Genomic DNA, 21,817 nt, shown 5'->3' on the forward strand with positions numbered 1-21,817 from the left:
TAACTAAAAGCAGAAATGAAAGAACAAACCCCCAGACCGCAGATCTCTCCTGAGCCTGCGGGTGCCGAGGCCGTGTCTTCCCCCGCGCCGTGGATGGTGCAGAACGCACTGTCAGTGCTCCGCAGCCAGACACGGGTGCCAAGCGGCCAACAGGCAAATTGCGCTACACGCGAGGGTGCTCTCCCGAGCCGCGAATAAAGCTCGCTTGGAATTCCTGCAGGCGCCCGAGCCGCGCTCCGTGTTTCCCCTGCCCGCCGGGCCGAGCCGGGCCGGGCCGGGCCGGGCCGGGCCGGGGCAGCGATCCTCGCCGGCGCCCCGGGCGCTGGCGGCGGCGGCGCGGTGGGAGCGGCGCGGCGCCCCGGCCCTCTCCCGGCCCCGCCGCAACATTTATTGCAAAAGCAGGAAATCGCTGATTACTAAACTGGCTGGCGAGGAGCGGGAGCCGATGCTGTTCCAGGCGGGCCCGGCGCTCGCCCCGCCGCCGCCCGCCGCCGCCTCTCCTCGTCCCGCTCGCTCTGCCTCCTCGCCGCCCTCTCCCTCGGCGCCGCTCGCGCTCTCTCCTCGCCTTTTTTTTTCATTTTGGCTTCTATTCAAATGTGGGTCAGGGGTGAGCGGCTCCCAACGTCACAAGCTTGCAAGATGGCGCTGGGAGGAAGGCTGTGAGATGAGGAACAGGCTGGTATAAACCGAGAGGACAGGAGAGGAGGAGGAGGAGGAGGAGGAGGAGGAGAGGGGAAGGGGAAGAAAAGCCGCTGCCCCAGATGCACTGAGAAGGTAAGGCGGCGCGGCGCGGCGCGGCCCCCGCGCCCCCAGCCCTGCTCCCCGCTCTTTATCCGCAGCCCCGCTCGGTGCCCATCTGCGCGGCTCCGCGGGGGACGAGGGGTGCCCCGCTCCCGGCCCGCCGCCAGCCGTCCTTCCATTCCACATATACACATCTATATGCGTGCATGCGTATGTGTATATATCGGTGGTTGTTTTCTCTTCTCCCCTCGCCCCTCTCCGCATGCCCCGCTCCCTCCCCTCGCTCCGCGGGCGCGCTGCCCCGGCGCTCTCGGGGCCGCGGCACGCACACGGCGTATCGCGATCCTGCCTGTCGGGGGCTGCAAATGTTGGCTATTCGGTTGAAGCGGCTGGAAACTTTCCCCCTCCTCCCGTGCCCTTTGCGTGAGTGTGGGTGAGGGTGCGGGTGGGTGCGCGCTGCCCCTTCTCCGCCGTGGCGGGCATCGGGGCGGGGGCCGCAGCTGCCGCCGCCGCCGCCGCCGGGGCCGGGCGGCGTGGGGCCACCGCGGGCGGGCAGCCCCGCCGCAGCCCGTCCCCGTCCCCGCTCGCCCCCTGCAAGTGAGCCGTCATTTTTTTTTTCCCTTATCCCCCCCTCCTCCGCCCGCCGCCGGAGGAGGGAACGGAGCGGGGTGCCGGGGGGCGTGTTTGTGCGGGGGATCCGGCCGCGTTGTGCAGCAGAGGGCAGGGAAGGGGCTCCCGGCACTTCGGTGCCTCCTTCCCCCTCGCCCGTGCCTCGGCGGGGCTGGAAGGCGACGAGGCAGGCCGGCATCCGCCAGCCCTGCCCCGCCGGGCTCCCCCGCGCCCACCGGCCCCGCGGTGAACTTTTGGCCCGGCTCCCCCCCGTGCCGGCCGCCCCCGCGGCCGCTCGGGCTCGCCGAGGGAGGACCCCCCGGCCCCGCCGCCTCTCGCCGCCGCCGCGGGTCTCCGGCTTTTGTTAGGGCCCCGGCTCGGATGCAATGCACCGAGCGCAGGATCGCGCAGCCCCCCGCGGCCGCGGGCCCGCAGGACGCTGCCGCCCGGCTTTGTGCCCCGCAGGAAATGCGTGTTCCCCCGGACCCGGCAGCCGCGGCGCAGAGCTGTCCGCGCGCGGGCTTAGGCTGTAGCCAGTCCTTTTTTTTAAAAAAAAAAAAAAAAAAAAAAAAAAAAAGGAAAGAAAAGAAACGTTATGTCCAGGCTGGCAATATTGTTGCCGGGGCGCGTAACACTGTCGGCCCCATGTGAAGGGGGTCGCGGAGGGCCGCAGAGCCGGGCGGGCTCTGCACCCCCGGTGCCAGCTCGGGGGAGGGGGGAGGAAGCGGACTAGGCTTTGGGGGTATTTGGTTGCTTTAAAGAAAAAACAAAACCAAAAAAAAAAAAAAAAAAAAAAAGCGGGGGGAGCCCCGCGGGCGCGCCCGGCGGCCCCTCTGCGCGGCGCGGCGCGGCGCGGGCACCGGCGGAGCGCGCAGGGCGGCGCGGCGCTCCCGGCCCCGCTCCTTTATCAGCGGCCGCCAGCCGGGCTGCGGCGCGGCGCGGCGGGACGGCGCGGCCCCGGCGGCCCCGGCGCGGCCCCGGCGCGGCCCCGGCGCCCGGCACGCGGCGGGCTGCGGGCTCCGGACCCGGTGCGCCGAGATCCGCAGCCCGCAAAGTCGGGCTGCCTGTGCCTTCGGGGGGGCCCAACTTCGCGTTCAAGAGCCGCGCGGGGGAGGGGGGGGAATATACCGCCACAAAAAATTAATGAATTATATATGAGACCGAGCGTTCTAGCAGGGGGTTACTAAAATCCCCCCGGATGTTACTTAGTTGTTAGAATGAATCTGAGAGAGGAGCCAGAAACCAGTTAGAGGAGCATCAAAATTACATTTTGCTAATAAACTGCTTTTCGACCAAAAGTGGTTTAAATTTATTGCACAATGCTGTTTATACTTGAATGGCTCTCATGTTTATCCACAAATTAAAGGGAGAAACAATATGCAATAGTCACTTTCATTGGAAAATGTCTGAGCTATAAGCATATGTTTGTTATACTTGATAAATACAGTGTATAAACAACCAGTATTTCAAGATGACTTATTACTATATTTTATGACTCAGAACTATTGTATATTCTACAGCAGCTCCAGAGAGAAAACTGTAAATGGCTCCTTAGGATTTCACGGCAAATCTAGATGGAGAAAATGACATATGGAAAGAAAATTGACTTTTTTCCATAACTGCAAGTGGCCTTCTTTTTGCTCCTTTTCATTAGCAATCTAATCCTAAAAGCATTAGCAGCAATTATTTGCAGTGGTGCCTGACATTCTAGGTCTAATTATTTAAATCAGTTTAACTTTTGCTGGTTGACCCATTAGGTCAAATCTGTGTGCCCTTTGTTATATTTATTAAAAAAAAAAAAAAAAAAAAGAGGGGAGGGGGATCTTCAAACTTGCCACCTGCTACTGACATATCACTTTAGCTCTGGAGGAGATCAGTGTTAAGAATAAGCAACCTCCTACATTTGTTACTTTCCATTCTAACCTGGGTAAGGAAGCTGTACATAAATGCCTCGTTCCTTTGCGTCTAAAATGCATTACTTAATCATGGCAGAGTTGTGTGGCTGGAGGGGTGTAGGCATGAGAAATAGGAGAGTGTGAGGATATAGCAGGTTTTTTCTTATGTCATCCTTTCTAATCTATGCGAAATGCAGATGAGATGCATATCTCAAAAGGAATGATTTTTCAGTGTTTGGGGGAAATGCTTCTCCCAAGGATCTGGGGAGAGCTCTAAATCTTTAATGCATAAAGAAATAGCTCATGTTAGTATTCACATACGTTGCTGGGCAGAATGACTTATGGATGTGTAGATAGTAATAAGTATCGCAAGATGCTTGAAGCACTTGGCATCACGTGACACGTTGTAGTGTCAGTGCTGAATTGTTTGGCAGAAGCCAATGTGTGACAAGGGGTGGGGGGAGAGAGAAAGAGAGAGAAAGAGGATGTTAGAGGCCTTATTCCAGGAGGGTACATGTTCAATTTATTTTGATTAGCCATATAAAACAAGTAGAACACAACGTAATACTAATCGGTGTGGCTGCGTAATGGACTGAAACTCCATAAAACAACCATTGCTGCCCAAAATTGGTGGTTGCAGTATGAGATTTCAAGTTTTGAGTAGTGGATCTTGCAATAAGAGTTCCTATTCTCCAGCATCTTTACAGCTCATAGTAATTAAGATCCACCAAACATTAACTGTATGCTGTGTGTTCCTTGGACCTTGTATAAAAAACAGTACGTGGCTGGTTTTTGAGCTCCTACTACCCTCCTTGACGATAAATGCGGAGAAATAGGATAATATTTGAAAACTGAAGCACATTTGCCTTAATAGCATGACTCCTCTTTGTGCTGATTACAGTGTTTAACCCTCTCATCCAGTTTGATGAACGTATAATAGCTTGATAGGTAGAAGACATTGGTATGACCAGGTTGTCTTGTGTCCTCTAAAGAAAACCAAACTTCCAGTCCCCTAATTAAATCTGGCTGATATACTGTATGAACAAACTGCTGTTTCTAACAGTATCAGTGAAGGAATGTTGCCACAAAGTGGCATCTCAGTAGAGCAGCAAAGGCGGTCGTGGAATGGGATAAAACAGCATTGCATTTGCGACCTATCTGTTACATTGGCTGTACTGTGACAGGCAAAGCTCAACGGAAAGGGGGACCATTTCAGCATCAGTGGACATTCCTACCCTGCTAGGCTTGGAGGAAAATTAACAGGGCTCAGCTGCGGAATTGCTTACAACAACAGAGTCTCGACCTAGCCATAAGCAGGAGAATATCTTTCAAAAACTAAATATGACTTTTCCTGTGGTTTGGTGTGGAGTGAATACAAGTGATTATACCACTAAGAGTGCTTAAATTAGTTTTTATCTTGCTGTAGTATCGGGAGCAAGGGCAATGCACTGCAACAAAGATTTCAGTCCACTGTCCTGTAGCTCATTGGCAATATAACTGTATTGGTTTGTGTCCCCCCCCCATCAACTGTGACAGTATGTTTACTCTTCTCAAAAGCAGCAGAAAAGAATATTCTTGAGAGTTGCATTTTCTTGTTCAGTTAGCACCTCCAACTTCCAACAGGATGCCAATTTGAAGCTGTTGGGCTTTTTTTTGTTTTTTTTTCCCTTGAAGCGTATGTGTATCAGAAGCTAGCTGTCCAAACTTGCAAGTTACTCACACTTCTTGTTTGTAATTCCTGGAAAGAAAATTCACCCTCCAGTGCTGGCTCCCACAAAACAAGGAAGAAATGAAACAGTGAGGTCAATCCTGAATTTTAAGCTGATATAAAAGTGATTGCTACAATAGGTGTAAGAGAGACTACAATACTACAGGAGTTTGTACCTGCTCTAAGTGACAGGTGGGAGAAATTTTTGTTCTTTTTCATCTGTGTTTGGATGAGGGCCCAGTGCTGGCCACAAACTGCAATCCAGGATTAATCCTCACATAGTGTTTTCTTTCTATATATCAAATTTCTCATTTTGTTAATAAGCACAGCCTAGCATGCACTTCAAGTCAGCTGTTCTGGAGTGGAAGCAACAGGGTTTTGCATTATTGAAATGACGGCTCTCGTGCTTTCCTAGAGCCCGTACTGTTTGCCCAGGGAAGGGCACAGGGTGATCCTTGTAATCACACATCCTAAACATGGATTCTACTCACTGATTTCACTTAATGGAAAGGAGTGGGGAATCTAGTTTATCCAGGATTTTGTACGCACTGTATCACATTTTCTTCTGTGCATGCTGCAAGATTTGAAGGGGCTAAAGAGTGATCTTGTAAACTGAAAACCTGAGGCAGACCCTGGGAAATGGGCCTCTTCTTGGAAATACTTGTCAGCAATGGGTTTTCTTCAGCTCTGGCTTTCTTGCTCACGTAGAAAGGACAAAATTGTTCAGCTCCCTTCTACAAAGTGTTGGAAGTTAGCAGCTAAGCTGGAAGAGGAAGGGTCCTCACTGTCAGCTGACAATGAGAAGAGTTCACGGAAGCACAGGGAGCTTGCTGCTCAGAACTGCTGTCAGGGGCCTGCCTGCCTAACAGAAAAGGCCTGAAAATAGGATACACTTCTCACCTCCTTTGTAAAATGCTCTGAGAGAGCTGTGTAAGAACTAGGTACAAGTCACTTCTGTTCTTCCAGCCTTAGGTACTGGATGGAAAAACTTGCCAGTGTTGTCCGCATTCAGGCCCTGGATGGGAGGTAGAAAGCATTTCACTCCAGTATGCTGCCCCGAGCATTATCTGTCCTTCAGTCCCTTGGGTAAAGGAAGAGGGGGGAGCTTTCAATAATATATCAGTTTGCCCTATCCACTCCCTTCCCCCACTGAACCAAACAATATACAAGACAAAATTGTCTTGAAATCAGTCTTTTGCAATAGGTTTTAAAAGAGATATATGAGAATTGCCTGGAGAAAAGGCCTCATACGGTTAACACCCTTCTTTGGTTTTTCATGCTGTGCTGGTCCAGTTCACTCGTGGACTTGTTTAAGATGACAGGGATATAGAGCAGATTCCTGCCCCTGAAATGTGTGTTCGTTTTCCCTTGTATAAGGAACCACTCAGTGCGTGGATTCAGTCTTCCAGGAGCCACATAAAGACTCTGACATGTAGGACTCCACTTACTGCATTTCCATCTGCTGTCAAGATGCCACCAGCCAGTTTGACAGTTTGGAAATCTTTTCTCTTGCCCAATAAAGAACAAAATAGAGTAATTTGCATTGCCAATTTTAACTGCGAATTGAAATCAGTCAACAAGAAGCCTTATTTTAAAGGTTGCTTGTTTGCATAGGTCGTAGTTACTCTCCAGTGCAAACACTGGATGTCACTGATTTGCACCTATTAAAACATGTTGATGTGCAACTAAAAATAACTTTAAAGCAAATTTACTACTGTTTTTGGTTAAACAGGAGGACACGGTTTAGCACATTCAAGTTACGATTTAATAAGCAAATCACAAGTAAATAGTAATTTGCTGTTATCATTTCTGAGAAAAGTATCAAGTAACTTCTTGTACAACATTAAATTCAATTAAATGCTACACCTGAGCATTTTAAAGTGTCAAATAAAAATAACATTTGGAAAATACATTCTTATCAAAATATTTCATGATGACATCCTAAGATCCCTTCCAACCTAACCCAATCTGTGATTCTTCCTCTGCTCTTTTAAATGCAAAGTGAAGGAAATGTTCTTTGTGGAAAGAGAATCGATCATGCTCTTATGCTGCTGTTTTAAGAGTTTAAACTGATAGACATTAGTCTTTAGCACCTCGTTTTTATTTGGATCCTAAAGAAGGAAATAAGGTTTCCTGCCTCCTTCTCACCCTAAATCTCAATTAGTTTCTCCAGTATGAAAGAACCAGTAATTGAACTAAAACAGAAAGAAAACATCTTCTCTGTCCCTGATGCAAAAGGTTAGTTAACCACCCAGAATTTGATAAAACAATAAAGTAGTGGCTTTCTCAGTTTAGGATTTGGCTTTCCTTAAAAGTTCACTAGCAAACATATACAATTGAAGACTGATATTTTTTAAAAATGAGAACTGTCTTAAAAAGAAAGTTTGAAATTATACCGGTGTATAGTCAGACTTAAACTACTGTTGTTTTTATTTAATGTTGTTTCTCCTTCCCCTGGAAGGGGGGGGGTGCTTTGTTGTTCTTAGTTTCTGTTCACCTTTATAAAGTATTTAGAATGGCCCCCATGTGGGGCTTTTTGCATCAAACTTCTTGAGTCCTTCAAAAAGGCTCTTTGTTTTTTTTCTAGGTGGTTCAAATGCTCTTTGATAATATGATATTAGTGACTGGATCATGCCCAGTCTTTAAAAAAAAAGTGGTAATCCTTCTAAACAGGAATAATATCTATCAAAATTGTATGTTGCAGGGAATCCACTAAAATGTAAGTGTGTATGCTTATCTATGAAGTGTACATAGCCAGGACTGAAGTAAAAAAATGCTAAACAAAAGGAATTTTGGCATAAGACTGATAGTTATCTTGTAATTCATAAGTTGTCAGCAGAGAGATGTTTGGCTAAGAATGTTTTAAAAGTAATGTAACTTATGACTTGAAAAACGAAAAATATTTTACCCTAAAAACTTGGTTATAGGTTATAAGTACTTACTACTATGAGTTGGTGCAGTGGCTGAACATATGCCTGCATTTAATTCTTCCGGATGAGCTTATGGTCTTCGGAACTCTGGGTTCAGTTTTTATCACTGATCTAAATTTTACATGTTATGGTCACAAAGGGAGTTAAACAACTTGTCTTAAGTTTTCTTCATCTTTAAAATATGGAGATTATAATGTCCTTGGTTTGTCTTGTATATTTATCTTATAAATGCTCATCATATTTAAATGTTTGCATAATGGGACCCTGACCTTAGCAGGGGCCTGTAAATGCTGCCATCATACATACAATTGTAATAAAACTTCAAAATGGTGAAGTTGCCAAAGGACTAACAGTATAAAATTATACAAAATGATGGAGGAGGAGGGGGAAAGGAGAATAGAGAAGCTTGCTCTCCAGTCCTTCAGAAAGGTTATGTTTCTTAGCTTCTACTGTACTTTATCAAACAAGGTTTTCAAAACTGTAATGAAAATTGAAACATGCCAGCTATAAAAATTATTCACCCTTGCCACAACAATGAAAACATTAATGAGACTATATTCTCCTGCTGTGAACGCTTTTTTCTTTTTTTTTCTTTTTCTTTTCTTTCTTTCTTTCTTTTTTCTTTCTTTTTTTTTTTTTTTGCACTACTAGTCCTCTCCTGGGAGATTTGAAAATAATGATGGATCTGCCCCCTTTCAAGATGTGCAGAGTAGCTGCTTGCATTTTTTTCTCCTTCTTCCTTGGGTTGCATGGTACAGTGCCAGCATACAGCATGACGCAACAATCTTGGAAATTCTTGGAAAAACACTTCCGTTTGCTCTAGGTAAAAATTGCATTGGCAGCAAAACTGACTCTGCTGTTTACAAGCTGGCAGCATTCTTAAGTGAACTCCAAAAAACGTAGTTCAAGGTATGTGGTTGTGCACATCCATCCAAGGTGCAGAGGGGTGTGAGACTGCTGGCCCAGTGCAAAGGGTGAGAGCTCTGTGAAGGGAACGTCGCGAGTGTATCCCCGTGCACAGACCTCTATCTGCGGCTGCAGGCAGCGGGCTTGTCCTAGCAGTGCTGGGTCTCCCAGTTTCTGACCGTTACTTTTAAGTGATGGGTGTAATTGCAATAGTGATGTTACTCAGCTGCTGAGTGAAGGAAAAGAGACCCAAAGGAGGGCAGGAGTGCTGTAAGCCAGTATCTTCAGTCTGATGATCCTTATTTTGGCGGCTAAAACAGAACTGAGTATAAGACTTTGTTTGCCACCGATACGCTGTTGGATTTTGGAAAAATCACTTAATCTGCCTATACCTCTATACCTCCATCTGTGTAAGGGCATGATATTTTGAAGATAGGCTGAATTTCCATCAGTAGCTTATGAATGGTAAATGACAGTAGTAACCAGTCTTTGTCTAATATTTCACCCTATTAATGCTGCAAGAGGACTTCAAGCTGAATGCTGTACTAATAATTCAGTGTCCTGTAAGAGGAACCAAATGCAGAGAAAAACATTACACTTAATAGTGCTGTAGCAGTGGAAATCAATCTGTTATTTAAAAGCTGTGTGGAGGTGTAACTAACAACACAGGACAGTTATGGAAGGAAAATACATTTTAAGAGTCCCACTGGAACAGTAATCATTGGAGTATGGAACTGGAATATTTGCCTTTCTAGGAAAGGGATCCTTTCCACCCAAGGATCTCAAAATGCTTTTCTAAGTAGTAAACGGTGGTTTCCAGTTCTCTCTGGCATCTTCATCTCAACCTTGCCATGCCCAGCTTTTTCCAGATGTTTTTTTCTGCAGGCTGCACAATGGTTCTGCTAGACCAGAAGTCACAGCCATAGCCTGACAAACCAGCTTCCACCCCCAGCAGATGCAGATGACTGGTGAAGCACCTCAATGTCTCTCTTTTATCTGTAATAAACAAACAAACAAAGTCTCCCTTTCCCTTCCGTATTTTGAGAGGTTCATATGAAACAGCACCTGGGCTACACGACACCAGCTGTGTAGTTTCAGACTTGTCAGTAGTTCTCTACCTAATACTCAGACCATCTAATACCAAATGCTAAAGGCCTGAGACATTCCCTACTCATGAACTGGTTGGATGAGAAAGGGTAAAGAGGAGTCCAGGTGGGTCCAAGCAAGTTTCCATGACCATCTGCTCTGATATTATTCAGAATATTTGCCAATCTGTGTTCGCTTCCTCCATGGCTAAGCACAGACTTGTGCTACCTCTGTGTCTGTCTGAGATGGTTTGAGCAGCAGCCCCACTAAAAAAAAAGCAAAAAGTAAAAACAAACAAACAAACAAACCCTAAACCTTCTTGGAGCAAAAGCAAGCACCCCCACTTTGAGGTGGAAGGGAAGCTGCTTCATTACAATGGCTTTGACCATCAAAAGTGGTGAGCAGGAGGGTATCTGACAGCGTTAGGGCTGTAGATTGACTGGCTGGGGTCACGTTTTTGTAAGTGAGAAGGTAGCAGCTGTCCTTTGCGGCATGCAGGATGCCGCATTTCAGGGGAAGTTGCAGATTTTTTTTCCATAAGAACTGCTCCATGCTGTGCCAGGCTGCGGTCCCCCCACTGTGCCGCTGGAGTGGGGGCAGGGGCTGGGTGCCTGTCAGGAGCACTGCTGCTGCAACTGGGGAGACAAGTCTGCCTCTGCTAAACTGATATTTTATTGGGGACTAATTGGTCATGTTTGCTGCATTATTTTTGCTTTCAGTTCCTAGTTTTCTTTTAAATGTTCAGAGAAGAAAGGATGTCAGCATCTGAAGTGAAGTCAGGATAATGCCAGGGATTTCCATAATTCAATGCCTGTATTATCATTTTTTGAACAAAATGCTTGAAATTAAGGAAGTGGAGGGGTAATATGAACATGGTGGTTTTGCAGTAAAATAAAAAAAATGAACAGTGCAAACTGGTTGTTGGTCAGATCAGAGTCTTCAGGGGAAATTGTCTCTAATAGATGTCATTGTAAGGGTAATGCTGCACTTGGCACCAAAAATTAGATTTAATGCCATAAATGGAGATAAAGCACATTGCAGCTGACAATATACTTCCAGACCCTGTCCCTGGCTAAGGAGTTTGCAATGCAAGGCACAAATAGGTGCAGTATAGATAACTGACCGGGGGGGTCAGATTCTGCAAATGCTTACTCAGACACTTTGCCTGAACTCAGCGTGACTGCCGGGGAGCGCGCTTGCACAACGCAGCCTGAGGAGCGGGGCTGAGCCTTATAGCTGTTGGGCAAAACAGAACTGCTCGGGGGTTATTTATTTTTCAAGTGCCTGGTGGGGAGGGCTTTAAGTAAAAGCCTGCTTCCGACCCTGACTTCTTGTATGCTGGTTTATTTGCTGATACTTGTAGTCACCTGTAACCTCGCATTGCAAAACTCCTGTGGATACACTGGTGATGCTTTTCTAAGTTTCCCGAGCAAAAAGTCAGCTGGATTTCAGAAGGGTGTGCTTCTTTCGAAACGCTGGGCTACAACGTTCAATGTGACGGGCTGGGAACATTTCAGGAAAGGTCAGAGGGCCGTATCCCCTACTAGGGAGCCAATTTCCCAGGCTGATTTGTTGCCTGACTTCTTTAAAGGGAGCAGAGCACCTGAAAAATCCCTTTCTAGGGATTCCCTTGAACAGCGGGAAGCCTCCAGTGGGTGCGTGGAGCTGGCAGGGCCGTGGCCTGGCCTGGCCTGGCCTGGCCGGGGAGAGGAGCGGAGCGGAGCGGCCAGCTCACGCCGCCGGCTGGGGCAGGGCATCGCGGGGGCTCCCGGCGCAGCAGGTCTCGGCTCCTCGGGCTTCGGCTGCGCGGCAGGCGGGAGGCCAGCCTCCGCCGGCTGGCCTTCAGGAAGCCCTTCTGCGCTTGGCCTCGGAGGCAGCGGGGCAGCGCTGGGCAGCAGCAAGGGAGCCGCAGCCGCTCCTCTGCCTCTCTGCGGGGCAGGCGCTGACTGATGGCACCGGGGAAGATCCCTGCTTTAAAAACCCTGAGCCTGGCTGAGTGAATGCCTGATTAATGTACTTCCTTCTCAAATTCATTTGCTTTGAGGTCACAGCTGAGAGGCCCCAGAGAAAGCAGGCACGACACTACGAGTCTCGCTGGACGTGTGTCGCGTGCTCATTGCCCAGGCGCCCTCCATGTGAAAGGGTTTGGCAAAGTGGAGTCCCAGACGGACTCGGATACTTCTGTGTGAGAGGCAGCTCTGCATGGGTAAGGGTTGGAATATTTCGTCTTCTTAGAAAGCAATTTGTTGGCTGGCATTAGAAAAAGTTAATCCTTCTGATGAGTCATTGGATCCCCCTCATAAGATCTTTCTGGTTATTTTAAAAAAATAATCTTTAAGGGATACAAAAACACTTCTGTAGTCAATGACTGAATAAAATGTCAAACTGTGAGTGGACATCAATCCTACTGAGGGCAACAAGCTCTTACAATTCTGTTCATTCCCCAAAGTCTTAGACCGAAATATTCTTTCTCCCTCCTACTTCTTGTCCCAGGTTTTAACAGAAAGAAATCTACCTCCTTCCCAATCTGGTTTTTAGAATGTATTTGCTCTTTGAGGACAAGTCAGAACAGCAATCTTGTTTCATGTTAACTGCAGTGAAATATGGTGTTAACTTTTTAGTCCTATAGTGGCAGGAAATGGGATTTAAGTTTTTTTTTTTTTTTTTTTTTTTTTTTTTTCCTTGAATATAGAAGAGTTAGGAGCAGTGTTTCAATAATAAAACTCTTTACAATCCTCTCTTTCAGTCTAGCTCTCCAGACTAATTGTTCAATTCACCTCATTTGTCTAGTATGCAATTTGGTGTATGATTTTAACCATGATAGTCCTTAAATTCAAGTCAATAATTTAGATCTCTGTGCTGGCTTCAACCCATAATCCACAGTGTCTGTTTAGTTCAATTTCTGGGTTCGGTGTCAAACTTGCTGGATTTTTCACTTTGTTCAGAGCCCTCAGTTGTGCACATACTTGCATTTCCCAACCATTTCTACATATTTACCATATCACTGTAATCTCTTCACTCTCCTGGCTGTGCCCATCCCTATCTATTTTCTCTGCCTCCTTCCATACAAACTTTACGCTGTATTTTTGGCTGTACTTCATAATGGCCATTTCTTCATTGTAAGTTACTCCAGAACTTATGAGGGTCACTAAAATAGTCCAGGGTTACATTCATGCAAGTACTGGTGTAGCATCTGTTTATGCATGAAGACTGTCTTTAGAATGAGATCACTGTTTTGAACCCCTCTGTACACATCGTTGCTGTTACAATGCTTGAAGATCATTTGACAGATTTTTTTTTTTCTGCTGATGTGTATCAAACTGGTATCCCAGTAAATAAGAGAGCATCATTGCAGATGCTTTTAAAGGTAGGGGAAGTGAGGAACATCTACAATGACTTGCAGGAAAATCTTCTTCTGGCTGTTCTACTGAAGATGTCTTTCTGCTTCCCTTAGTCTCATTTTTAGCATTTGATTCTTTTTTTTTTCCGGGGCAGAAGAGTCATATGATAAAGTTCTAAGGAACTTTTAAAAAGAGGAAAACTTGGATGTGTTGCCCTTTTTTCTTGCCAGATATCAATGGTTAGACTGAAGCCTCTGCTTGTACAGTTCCCACTTGTTCTTGACCTCAAGCCTCGAGCCTATGTCAAAATCCTGCTTCCCAGGACTGCATGCCCTTATCTGTAATGGGAACTTGTGACTGATGGAGGATTTGATACTGAATGCCCTTAAATCTGTACACTGAAGGGGCTCATTGCTAAGAACAAACCCAACAACTAAGACACAATTTGCAGATCAGAGCAGTCCTTCCTGCAGCTGGGTCACAGAGCCCTAGAGAGAAGCAGTAGATGGTCCCATTCCTTTGCCAACCTTCCTTGTCCCATATGGACAGTCTTGAGCTTTCATGTTACATTGATCATTATTTATTACACATACTCCCTCCATCCCTCTCTAATTTAATCATATATAAATAATACCAGACATGAGTCTCCCTGCTTGGAATAACTGCACTCAGTTATGCTTGGTGTTCAGTTAAGACAGGAAAAATGGGTTTGGTACTTTGTGCTAAATGGCAGAAGCAAATTCATCAAGTTTTTGAGTTGCAAAAATGCCATGTCTGGATTTCTTAAATAGCGTTGTCTACAATAGGCCCAGAAACATGACAGCACATGTGGAATGCGTGCATGAAGGGGAATACACAGGACATAAATTTTTCTGCAGGTTTTAACAAGGCCAGAATCTTCTGTGCCCTCTCTGGTCTGCCACACAGACCGAAAGCCCCAGGGGTTTCAAGAGTCATCTGATAGCTGCCAGCACAAAATGAAAACCCCAGGAGTTTCTCCAGTCATCGAAGGGCCATCCACAGCCTCTAACTGTGAAAATGCAAGCAAGCTGCAGTTAGAAAGTGAGAGTACAGCGGCCTGGTACAATCCCCGGGGAGACACTGAGCAGTCACGACTGACACAATATGGGACTCACGAACTTGTGCTTAAATAAGAAGTAATTTGTTTAACCAGTGTGTGACTTCTGACGTTCTCATAGCTCTTGGGCCCCGCATTCAAGAAGGGGGCTGATGTTCTACCACCTTCCCTGTCTCTGTGCGTAAGTCAGCTCACTCTCAAGAGGAAAAAGCCACTTGATGTGGTGCAAATCCTGTTGGAAAATCTCAAAGTCCTGCTTCATTCCAGACCAGGTCAAGGGGGATGCCTGGCTCTATTGACTAGCACAGACCTTCCTCTGCTGCCTCTTCAGTGGGACTGCCCCTGTGCGTGTCTGGAGGCAAGGGTCTGCAAGGCCTGTGTGAGGGCGTTAGTGTGTGTCTGTGTCGTGTATCTTTGGCTCCAGCACGTAGATAGATACACAGGCCTTGGAAGGGAGTGATGTTGTTACTTTCCCAGCAGCCCTCAGCACGCAATTTGTCTCACACGTGGGGCAGAGAGCACGGCAGGAGGGGGCATGGGGCTCCAGCCCCCCACTATCCAAGGCCTGGGCAGACAGGGCTGCTGCACGGCCATGGTCACAGACAGTTGCACCTCATGAGTGGGAGTTACCTGGCACCTCGTGGACGTAGTTTCCCATTGATTTTGGTGGAATTGATTTATAGAGCTATTTAATGGAATTGATTCTTTTTACAACTTTTTCCCCCTCTTAAAGACCAACTGTTTTGCTTTGAGTGATGGCTACAAGTTCGTGTTTCTGTATTAATATACTCAGGCACCCGCAGTCCCGACTGTGTTCTTTCTAGTCACTCTGCAAAGAAAAACCCAATCTCAAACACCATCTTAACTTTTAATATTATATTTGATGCATGAGCTGGAATAAATTAAACGTGCTAGAACTTGCAAGATGAAATCCTAGTGGTGGGTATAACCACAAAGCAGTGTTCTATTAAGCCAAGGACTGTCGGGAATGTCTGTTGTGGTTGTGTCTGGGTTAAGAGTGGCTCCCTTTGGTTTAGTGTAGGTGGTATTTTTATTCTGCCTGGCTTGTGAACAAGGGGATGAAAATTCAGAATTTACCTAAGTGAGGTATAGAACTCTGCAAAATTTTCCCTTATAAGCCTATAGGTAGGAACCACATTTTTATCCTAAAACCTGTATTTCTATTGTACTTAATGTCTTTCACTGATTGTTGTTCCAAAGTGGCTTACAAAAGAAAATATTTATTCTGCACCTAGAGGAATACTATGAAGAAGTCAAATGCCATCATTTTCTGCTTTTGTTTTGCACTTTGCAGTTCAGTTCTTTGAATAAGTTTATCTTGCCACAATTTTGCTTTTATGTTTTCGGGCTTCTCTCTCGCTCTTGCTCTTTTTTTATCCTTTTCTTTTTTTTCTCTCTCTTTCTTTCCTTTTTTCTTTCTCTCTTTCTTCTTTTAAGAAGCACCAGAATAAATTTGGGCAGGCTTCTAGCTCTGTGTGATACTCCTGAGCAGATATTGTGCCACCCAAATTTCCAAACAGGGGCTTAAAAATGTGTGCTGTGGGCTTAGCACCCTGCTAACAACTGCCAGTCAGAATACAATGAAATAAATAATCTCTGAAATAGCCAGCGCCCAAATCACACAAGGTATTAGTAACCCAGAGGTACCTCCTCAAGAGGCAGTGAGAAACAAGCAGGACATCAGCAATCACAGTTGTGCTGTATGATCTCTGTGTGAAATGTAGCTAAGCAGTTTGGCAACTGTATGTGGTACTAACCGAAGCTTCAAAGTGGTGGTCTGATGTAGCCTTAAACAAAGTACATTTTGGTAATCTAGTTACCACCAGAGAAGTGACAGAGATAGAGTCAGCGGTAGCCAAGACCCCATTTGAATAGAAAAGCTCTCAACTTCATGATTGCATATCAGAACTTCCACCCTTGGCCAGCTATCAGCTGTAGCCATCTGAAAAGTGTTGAGAATCCAGCAGGGCCCCCTACTGTGCATTTAACTTATACTGTGAGTTTAACGGAACAGCCAAGAATAATATCTTTACCATGCTGAATCTGCAACTGCTGTAGAAGTGGGTTGTACATGTGAACAAAGTTTAGCAGGAAAACTAGACGCTACGTGCATGATGCAGAGCAGATAATAACAGTTTATCCAGTTGTCTTATATCTGCAACTCTAAATCCCACATGCCATTAATTTTGGAAAAGGACTCAAAATGTAAGCAAATTGCCCTGACCCAGACTTTTAACTGGTGAAAGGACTTGAATTCATATGCAAGACAATATAGGTCTGTTTGCAAAACATAGTATTTAAATGTGGCTCGCTTAGAGAGACTTCCAACAACAATCAGCCTTAACCATGTGTTCCAGAAGACATCTAAGACTTTATTCAACATCTTAGTGATCCTAAATCGCATTCTTTGAGAGGGAAACTGTATCATTAGTTTGTAAATGAAACCTGCAGCAGTTGGATTATACTGTAGTTTTATAGAGGTGTTTTATATACCACACTCACGTTGTAAACTAGATTTTGTTTGCTTGGACATTATACTAGCAATTTGTAGCCCGTCTCTGACAGATGCATATGTGTCCTTCTCTCACCATCACATGCCCTAAGCAATTATGGGGAGTTAACAAAACGTACAGAGAAGGCAACTGCTCTTATCTGCCTTGCCCCATGCCAACTCTTTGCTTTCTAGTCTCTGTTGGGAAATAGTAGAAATTCCAGGCATTCTTTGGAAGGGAGAGGGTTAAGTTTAAAGAGAAGGGTATCTTGTCTTTCACCACCACTAAGGTGGAAAGATTTTAACTGTGCCTGCTCCCTAGAGATGCTTCGTTATGGGTGTGATGATATGGCCTTGGCATGTCCTTGTGGGATTGGTTGGACATTAAGGATCTGTACTGCAAAATTCCAGGTTCTTCCTTTCCATATGGACAGATTCTGGCACCATGATTCTCCAGACATCAGCAAAAGCATTTATATGAGAATATGAGATTCCATAGTTGGTACTACCTATCTTGGTCTACCCTTTTATATAAAAACATTTTTTACTTTAGGGACTGCAAAGCCCTAAAGCTTTCATTAGGTGCTGTAAGAATACAATGTCTTCTCTGAAGATGTCACACTCTAAATGGACAGGACAGACAGAAGGTGAGAAAGGAGGCAGAGAAACAGATGCATTATTAAGCCAAACTGGTGTGACAGATGGGGAGAACTGGAAGAAAACATAAATTTCTTGAGTTCTAGTTTAGTGTCTTTGCTGCCAGAACAGATTGCTGTTATCATAGTGGTCTTTTTTGCATATTTATTCTTCAGAGTAAATTAACTTTCCTTGCCTCAAGGACACTGACATCGACATAGCCCTTGTATTGTCTTCTAGTGTATTTTAGCTATTCTTAGAGAATTGGAACAAGAAGCACACAAACAAGTTACTGCACACTGACTGATCTCTGGTTACTCCTTGTATGGAAGCCTTTAGCTCATGGCAGTGGAAGGTAAAAGATGAGACAACTTTGGGTCCAGGACAAAACCAACCATCCAAGTAAAAGTTGCTTCTGAATTTGCTTAGGTACTTGTCAGTCTTTCTAGTTCTGGAGATGCTTACTTTCTGTTTTGGTCTCTGAATGAGTGCCTCCCACAAACTAGTATAAGGCTGAGCAATGCTAACGTCACCACATGAAAGTGTCCTATCTCCATTTTGGACAGGCATGTGCATCTTATCTGGACCATGTCTAAGCAGTAGCTGGCTGGCTCTCAAATTAAGTCAAAATGTTTTAACAAGTTGTTCTTGACTGGAAAGCTCAAAAGGATCAACATTGTCCCCCAAGACTAAGTCCTGTCCTCTGGCCACATCCTCTCAGAACACAGAACACAGTTTTCACATGTCTCCCTTGAGATAAAGTGGCACTAGGATTAAAAAATGCAACTTCTTACTGCCCCATACTCTGCCCTGACTCTGTAGGATGATTTTATCAGAAAGCTCCTGTGGTTGCCCACTCTGATCTTGCTAGTGTTCTAAATTCCTTGCCAGAGTCCTGCCTTACCAAGTGTTCCAAGGATTATATTTCTGCACTACTTGGACTCCAAAAGCTACCAGATAGATGATAAACAGAACCAAGCAGCTGCTTACTCTTTGTGTGTTGCCTTGGCAAATTTAAAGACCTGCTTCTATTAAATGATACATTAGCAAATTCTTTACAAAAAATAAAATGCCTGTAATCAAATGATGTCTGTTCTGGTGCTAGAAGTAACATGCTGTTGAATATCTCTTGATTTGGCTCCCACAGTTCAGGGGTGAGGGGAACTGGAATGGTGTTTACTGAGCCAATAAACTTCTCACTAAACATAATTCATGGGCTCTAGCTGGCTAATAACCAGGACCTCAGTGCACTAACAGTTGGCCTTATACATTTTAAAACAAAGCTTTATTTGAAGTGAAAACTTAAAGAAAAATAAACTTTAGGATTTCGTGGCCTCTAATACTCCCCACCTCCATTGGCCGTGAGAGATCTCATAACTATGGACAGCATTTTAGAATACTGCTATAGCATTCTCTTCGACCAGTGCTAAATGACTGCTTGCTCCGAAGATTGCCTCAGCATCATTTTTTGTTTGTTTGTTTTGAAACTTACAGGAACCCATACATCTCTTTTAAAACAGCACTGTGCCGGGGACTTTTTCCTACTAATACTTAAAAGGCATTTCTGCTGACCATTTGAGTGCCGTAGGTAGTCTGCATTTCTTCTACCTGTTACAGGGTGAAGAGCTGAAGCAAGAAAAATGCTCTTTAAGACAGCATTTTTGAAATTAATTCTATGACCTTTCCTATAGTCCTACCTTTTCTCTGGAGAGGAGAGATCTTCAATAGAATAGGTTTATTTAAAACACTTCCTAAAATATAAAGCAGAATTTTCTGTTTTCTCCTCATGAATGAATTTTGCCCTTTTCTTCTCCTATGCTTATGCAGGTTCATGCAAGGAGCGCTCTTCCTTGGAGCACTATAGAACTTAAGGTGTGGATTGTTTTCAGAGCTCTTTCCTTTTCCTGTGTGGAGAAAAGTATTCCTGTGTTCCGTATTTGTTTAGTTTCTAATGAATAAGTTTTAAATACCTAAAGAATCCCTAGCAGTTCTTGGAGGGGTGTATGTGAGTGACGGTTCTGGTCTCTGGTGCATGTGTAACTTGTACTGGAAGCAGAATTGTTCATTTCTAAGGATGGGCAATCAGTTAATTTGAATTTCTACTAATGGCTTTACCTTGACTGGGAGACCTTGCCACTTTGTGCTTCAGCTTCTTCCTTGGATGGACAGGGAAACAACGCCTGCCTGCCTCCTGTCAGATGCTTTGAAGTCTGTAGATGAAAGATACCATATGAATGCAAAGTACTTGCCAGTTAATGTCAGTAAGTCATTTTGCTTGAACCTTGATAAAAAATGCTTTATTGTAGGCTTACAATGAATAGCTTTGCATATCCACCAGTAGCTCTTTCCCTTTTAGGTAAGTCTTTTGGAGATTATATTGACTACCTTTCAGAAAGATAGAGGGAGGTTAAACAACAAGTAACAAAAGATTATCAGAGGAAATTTCTTGTCATGAGATACCTTAAAGATAGTATTTAGTAACATTTTGAAAAGGAAAGAGAGTAAAGACTAGGCACCCAGTGACAAAGGGTTCCTGCCAAACGCTATCTCCATCTCTATCTTTCAGGGATATTTTCTGATGAAGAGCTAAAACCTCAGTTCCATCAATGCATGGAGAAGTTCTATTATTGTACATTGATTTGATAAGATAATATAATTAGCCTTTTGGTCCACCCATGCAGACTTCTACTGTCCAACAACAGCATTAGGTTATTAAATCAATTCACATATTTGTTACAATGGTAAGTTAAAATAGCATTATTTAGTTACCACTTGTCTAAACTTAGATAATTCATTCAACTATACCTGTGTTTGCTTATCCAGATTCTTGTGCTGCTTTTAAAAACAAGCACAAATTCAGCAGATAGGTGTAGGATTTGGATTTCATGACTTTTATTACTTGGTGTGGCAAGGTCTTCCCTGCTGGCTATTTGTGTCTTGCCTGTTTGGCTCTGTCTTCTCTGCAGCAGATGGGCAGTAAGGAATCGAGGGCTCCAGTGGATAAATGCAGCAGCAACAGCTGCTTTCAAAAGAAGGGTATCAATGAAGAAAGTCACAAGTGAGATAGTGTCTGGACAGATATCTACTAGCAGTTTTTGCTGACACACAGAGTGCGAGACCTGGATTTGAGAGTTAAATTGGCATGAAGCCAAAGTCAACAGAGAGACGATTTTTCAGGTAGAAAGATGGGTCCAAGTTTCCCCAGACCTTAGCTGTCTTTGGGCATTTTGGAGCCTTCTGGCCCAGGGGAAGAGGAAGGAGGCCTTTCCAAATGCCTGTTTTAGGGTATAAATGCAATCCTGAGCCCATATTTCATAGGCTGATAGAAGTATATATTCTGCAGGAGATGAGCTGACTTACTCAAAAGTTGCAGAGAATTTGTTTTGTAAACTTTTTCTTTAAAAAAAAAAAAAAAAAAAAAAAAAGCTCTAGAGGCACAAATCGTACAGGACAGTGACTGATTTGGCCTGGTATTAGGAAACCTTTGTGTCTAGTGACAAAGCAAAATTCTGCATTTTGCTTTAACTTGGGCTTCAGATCATAATTTCGCTCTGTCCTCTGGTTTTGTTACATATTTTTGTAACAGCATGAAAACATCCCACTTCTTGCACGAGTGGGATCCTCAAGGGTACGAGCTCAGCCCTGCTCAGCTCTGTTCCCAACCTCTGTGGAGGAACATAGAATTCTTTGAGAATGCAAAGCCCCAAGTTGTGCTGCCGTGTGCTCCCAGCCTGCTGCTGGCAAGAGTGTGCAGGGCCAGATGGAGAGGAAAGGCTATTTAACAGGGCTGTGTGTTATTGGAACTTGCCATCTAACATTCCTCGCTTTCCCCAGTGTGTTCTCCCCCTTCCAGGTTGGAATGCAGTAATTGCCATACCAGAAAGAAGCCATGATCTGTCTGTCTAGTCTGGCATCCTTGCTCCAAGAGAGGCAAATGCCAGATGCTTTAGGAAAAGGTACAAGAACTCCTAAAACAAACAGCTAAGGAATAACTTGCCCATAGAGGAAGTTAGTGGTTGGCTTATGGCCTAAGGCGAGAGAGTTTCTAGCCTATACATGAGTATTCTCTGTAGCTAGGTATCCTCTTTCATATAAAATATACTTGCAGTTAATGTATTCTTGCAAGCTCCCTCCCTCTTTGAATTGAGGATGAAGGGATCCCAGGGCAGCTGCACTGCTGTGCATGGCGTTTCAGCAGTCTCCAACCTGGAACTTACTGTGGGATTGGGAAAGCAAGGCATGATATTGCTCCCCAGGATATCGCTCATATTGCTGTCTGTAGGCCACAATGACTGTGGGCAGCGGCTGTTATTCATCTCGTTTCTTCTTTCTGCTAGTTTTGATGGTCTGTTGTCAGTGGCTCTCCTCTTGCACT

The 21,817-nt window shown here is 44.9% G+C and overlaps 1 protein-coding gene across 3 annotated transcripts in view; it reads left to right on the top strand.

Moving 5' to 3' along the window:
• Positions 1 to 697: 697 nt before the first annotated feature.
• Positions 698 to 21,817, top strand: part of HIC2 (HIC ZBTB transcriptional repressor 2) — a 73,940-nt gene continuing 52,820 nt past the window's right edge. Inside the window, exon 1 of one of the 3 annotated variants that reach the window (XM_062590025.1) lies at positions 698 to 774. The gene's annotated coding sequence lies outside the window, so the exon portion shown is untranslated. Of the gene's footprint in view, positions 775 to 1,102; positions 1,165 to 21,817 lie in introns of those variants that run through there. The other 2 variants (XM_062590024.1, XM_062590023.1) reach the window with 2 other exon arrangements.

The sequence above is a fragment of the Rhea pennata genome, chromosome 17, assembly GCF_028389875.1.
Source record: "Rhea pennata isolate bPtePen1 chromosome 17, bPtePen1.pri, whole genome shotgun sequence".
NCBI lineage: Eukaryota > Metazoa > Chordata > Aves > Rheiformes > Rheidae > Rhea > Rhea pennata.